At 35.0% G+C, this 5,730-nt stretch overlaps 1 pseudogene; it reads right to left on the bottom strand.

The window, feature by feature from the left end:
• Positions 1-2,396: 2,396 nt before the first annotated feature.
• Positions 2,397-3,664, bottom strand: LOC117029149 (olfactory receptor 9K2-like; annotated as a pseudogene).
• Positions 3,665-5,730: the final 2,066 nt, after the last annotated feature.

Here is a 5,730-nt window from a genome sequence, read left to right as displayed (position 1 = left end):
CATCTTAGCATCCTGGCAATAGAAAATATAAATGCCCTCACCAGTTCTTCATCAAAACACTAAACATTAGATAAATATGAATAGTACATAAAATTTAAAGACAAAATGCAGCACATGATGATACAGGACAATCAACATACGTGCACGTCCAAAAACTTGTAACCAGGGAAGATGAAACAATGCAGTACAAATAAGTTAAGCACTCTGTCAGATGTCTAATGCAATCTTCATTCACCCAAGATCATATCACTATTAAGACTTCTCCATGTGGCTTTTTGTGCACAGTTTTAAAGTCCCCTCAGAATAACTATTTATGAGGTATATGATGCAGAATATAATCGTCAATGTTTCATAAACAATCCATGCATCACTGAAAAAGAAAACACTGTCAATGAAAGCCAATAAAAGGTTGGTAAAACATTGGGTAGTTTTGATGGTATCTTGGTGGCACAATAACAAGAAAGATATAAATTAGGCACTACTTTTCATATAAGGCCTGTGAACCCAGAAAAAAATTACCAAGGAAAATGCTTATGGCAATTACAGAAAAAATGAGAGCTTAATTTAACACCTTTGAAAGCATTCTGCCTTGTTTTTCAATTTTCCTGGATTCCTTCCAACATTTGGAGTGGTTTCAGCAACACCACTTGTGAAGTTATACACTGGAATACTGTAATCTGTTATGGCTACAAAACAAGAAATACAATACACCAGACTAAAAACCAAAACAAATGAATCTAGGCTGTATTCTGTTTGAATAGCTGATTGCCTTTTCCCAATAGTCTTTAATAACCCACACTTATTAGATATATCAAAGAGTAACATTCTAAGGCTAATGCAATGGAAATAAGTAAAACCTAAACCTAAACCAGACTTATAATAATCAATGCCAAAGATCAGTTTCCCAAGCTGACTTGGATTCCAATTTTGCTCTCAAATTATATTTTTCTGAGTATCAAGAAAAATGGCAGTATCTGAGCACCAAAAAAAATGGTACTGTAGATTCACAGATGTCTAGGGAGAGGGGCATAAATCTAACTTTGACTTATTAAGTCAATTAGCTTCTCTCTCTTAAGAATAATTATTTCTCAAATCTCTTACCCTAATAAACATTAACCCACCAAGATGCACACCACTGTGCATTCATCAAGGGAGAGTTTTCTTTCTAAACAGAAAGAAAAAAACAGATTCATGCTTTAGATTTCCACAATGTCAAATATATGGACAAAACTGGTAATTGTATTTTATTTCCTAGGTTTAGTTTTTGTCCAATGTTGAACACTGAGTAGACTCAGACATTGTAATTGTTTAGCTGAAGCATTACTTAGGTCAACTGTAAAACAGCATGACTTTCTCTAGCACTTGGCTTCCCTTGATACCTGTCAAATCTGTGGGAAGCTGCCTGAACCACCTTTACCCTCTTGATGTCTGATATTTAGAACTAATCACATTATTTAATTATCCCATGTCAAAACTACTCCTAACACACTCATACATAGACACACATACATGCATGCATACAAAATGTGCATTTACATATAGTCCAATTATCCATAGAGGTTATTGTAAGGCCTTGTGATATTTTTAATTGAGGCTTCAAGCTGACTTCGTTTCAATATAGTCCTTTGACTAGTTGCATATTCACTACCAATAATTTGTATTACCCAAAAGATAGAGGGAGTGAGCTGTAAAACATCATAAAATTATAAGATGTTCTCACTGTCTGAGAGCAAAGCAGGGATGACAATGCCACCTAAAGAAAACAAACAAAACGTTGTAATTTAAACCAAATCGATGCAATTTTCCAATGTTTCTTCTCCTTTGGCCCCTTTAATTCAAAAAATATCACAAAAAATATTCAAAAAATATCACAAAAAATATTTTTCCTTTCCATTTCCTCTTCATCATATACACATGCTCTCACATCTTTGGCATGACATCAAAAACAAAACTCAACACTAGCATTTATATTGACTGTCATTTGCATATAAACCAGTTGGGTCACACAGTTTCCAAGTTAATAATTATACCAGGTATTTTCTGAATCTAAATTTTATGTAGGCATACAGAGAAAAGAAACAACAAAATTCTATACTTCCTCATTTACATATCATGTTATCACCTGGAAAGTGAGAAATACATAACTTTCTAGAAATGCAGTAAAATTTTATGGATGTCCAGAACTTATAGATTTAACATTGCCTTGAGGAAAAGTGATTAATTTATTTGGGGCACTCATTATAGGATATTATTAATGCTGAGTAATAGAACAGTTAAGGTGCTTGTCTTTGGGTTTGTTTGTTTTTTAATAAACTTGAGCTTTAAATGCCGAAGTCTAAAAGCTCTGGAAGACAAAAACAAATAATGCAAGAAACAGTAAACAAGCAGAAACAGACTTAGAGTAAAACTTTTTTCTTCCATAGGATTTTTTTCATGGCATTTTTAACATCATTATTTCTTAGAGTAGATTAAAGGGTTCAGCATAGGTGTGAACAAAATGTAACACACTGAAGCCACTTTACAAAGTTTAGGGTTATTTGGTGGTGTGAGATAGACAAAGGAGGCAGCCCCATAAGACAAACTTACAACCCCCAGATAGGAACTGCAAGTAGAAAAGGCTTTCTTCTTACCTTCACTGGAGCGGATTTTAAAAACTGTGGACACAGTTATTGTAAGATATTACAATAACTGTTGTGGGCAAAATAATGAGGATAGCCAAACTAAGTAACACCACCTTATTCATAAAGAGATTAGAACACAAGATCTTCTCAGCTGGGTTTGAATCACATCAGAAGTGATCAATGACTCAGGGAGGCACAGAAAGTCACTGAGAATGTTACACTAACTTGAAAGATGGAACTGACCAAGCCACAGAGATAGGAACCAGCCACCAACTGGATATAGAGGCTCCTAGACATGTGGACAGTATAGAGATGAGGGCTGCAGATAGCAATAAAACGGTCATAGGCCATGACTGCCAGGACAAAGACCTCTGTTACTATGAAAGGTACAGAAAAAAACATCTGAGCCACGCAACCTGCAAAGTATATGGTCTTTTTCTGAGATAAGATGTTGACCATGCTTTTGGGTACAATAGCAGTGGAATAGGAGAGGTCAATGATGGAGAGATTGCCCAGGAAGAAATACTTTGGTGTGTTTAGCCGGGGATCAGTTATAATGATGCCAATCATGCTAAGGTTCCCCAGAAGGACCATCCCATAACCAGTCAAGAATAGTAGGAAGGGGCCAGCCTGGTGGCTCAGGCAGTTGGAGCTCCATGCTCCTAATGCCAAAGACTGCCGGTTCGATTCCCACATCAGCCAGTGGGCTCCCAACCACAAGACTGCTGGTTCGACACCTCGAATCCTGCAAGGGATGGTGGGCTGTGCCCCCTGCAACTAACAATGGCAACTGGACCCGGAGCTGAGCTGCGCCCTCCACAACTACGACTGAAAGGACAACTTGACTTGGAAAAAGTCCTGGAAGTACACACTGTTCCCCAATAAAGTCCTGTTCCCCTTCCCCAATTAAAAAAAAAAAAAATCTTTGGAGAAAAAAAAAAGAATAGTAGGAAAAAGAGACTGTGGAGTTCTGGATGGACCCTGAAGCCTACAAGAATGGAGTCAGTCACTTCTGAGTGGTTGTCTCCTCCCTTGTCACCCATGGTAAATTTCTGCTTAAAGGTATAAGAGAAAGATAACAGATAAAGTTTCCACTTTTTCTCTACTATCACAAAAAACACTTCACGTTAAAAAATACTTCATAGTAGATGTAATACTTTTTTATCCATTATCCCTATTACATTTGTGTACATGAGCAAACTAAAAATGAGAGACACTTTGACTTGCCTAAGGTAACACAAGTGGTTAAAATGGAATTTGGAATCAAGGTGAAACCTTTTGTTTTCAAGTCTAGTGTTAATTCCAATACAACATAGTCTTATACTTCTTTATATCTCTCTATCTTGTCATATGAGACAGTTTGTGGGATGTCATTTGTGATTTCAAAATACTAAAGTCTGATAAACTCATACTAAGAAAAAGGCATTTCCTTAATTTTTTATTTTTATTATAATCTTTTTTTAAATATTAAATTTATTGGTGTGACATTGATTAGTAAAATTATATAGTTTCAAGTGTACATTTCTATAATATGTCATCATTTTTCCTCTGTCATAATAATTTGCTTCAATTCAATAATTTAAAAAAAAAGAATAAATGAAAGGAAAGGAAGCTAAAAGTGCATTCTAAGTAATATAAACTTTCTACCAAAAAGAGCTTTTAGAACTGAAAGTAGGCTACTAAAGAGCTAATTGTCTTATCTGGAGATTTTTTTTTAAATGAAGTCAGTCTTCAACTTCTGGCACTAGTTTAATTTTATTAAAGGGCAAAAGTAAAATATGAAAAGTAAAAATTAGGGTTTTTATTCTGTGAAGTTTATTCATCCTGTCAAGAAATCTTCCACAGTGTGAGGGATATAAATGATAAACATCTAAGTATTACTTTGTCTTGTGCACTAAAAACTAATAAAAAAAAAAAGAAAGAAATCTATGCCATTTCAAATTTTTCTAAATACAGGGAAAACTTAGAACCTTCAAAGTAAGGAACCAACCAAAAATGTTGACTGTGTGAAAGAATATATTAGCTTAGATAGCAAATTTTATTGAACTCTTAACCTGATGGTTAGAGCTCAGTAGTTTTAAGAATAAATATGTGTAATATACATTTTATGCTTTGAATAAGAACAGCATTTACCCAAGATACTATTTATTCATTTAATAATATAGCAATTAAAGCATTAATTTAAAAAGTTAATGAAAGTTGTAGACTTAGACCCTCCTTGGCAGATTTCTCCATTGTATATATACAGATCTATAGATTAAAAGAAAGAAATGGTATACAAAGCTACAGTAATGCATATTTTAGCTGGAAGTACACACAATATATACCACATATCAAAGTAGATATTGTACCATAATATAAAATTCACAAAAGAGGTGGGTAAACACCTATCTCACAATTTATAACATATCACAACTTGCTGGACAGAAGATCCCTCCAGTAGAAGAATAAGACCAAGATTCACTTCTCTCTTTTTTTGCTAGGAATTCTCTCCCATTTGCTAACCTTCCATAATTAGAGTGCAGGAAAGGAGAAGAAGAACACAGAAATTCTTATTAGATGGCTATTGCACTATGATCTATTGTAACCGCTCATGCACCAGGTAACTCTTGAAAAATAGCTACTTCACTAATGGTTTTTTGTAGGTTCTTCAGAAACTCTCTCCAATTTCTGAGTATCTCTCCCCTGTGGTCCCTTGGTGAGAATTACTTTAAATTCCTACTAGTTACTCACTTAGTCTTGCCTCAGCATTTGGAAATGCTATGACATCACCAGCTTATCTCCACTGAGGTCTATTTCCCACCTCCCCAAGAAGCTATATTTAACAGTACCTTAGAAAAGGTACATAACTCACATCTAGTGTACAGGAGAAGCTCACACGTCTCTTGCCTTGAAAAATTGTGGGAGTAAAACCTGCCCATTCAGTCACATTTGTTGTCTTCCATCATCAAAGTATTTAACCTGCTAATTTCTCGCCATTCCAATTTATAAGTGGAGTCAGAAAACTGTACACTGTATCCCACAAATATTAAGAGATACATACCATGCTCTCTTGATGCCTACATGACATCTATAAAATCATTGACACATTTGAGTTGGAACCGTACAG

The sequence above is a fragment of the Rhinolophus ferrumequinum genome, chromosome 10, assembly GCF_004115265.2.
Source record: "Rhinolophus ferrumequinum isolate MPI-CBG mRhiFer1 chromosome 10, mRhiFer1_v1.p, whole genome shotgun sequence".
Taxonomy (NCBI): Eukaryota; Metazoa; Chordata; class Mammalia; order Chiroptera; family Rhinolophidae; genus Rhinolophus; species Rhinolophus ferrumequinum.
Note: the sequence above shows the minus strand (reverse complement) of the source record. Positions and strands in the feature narration are given on the sequence as shown.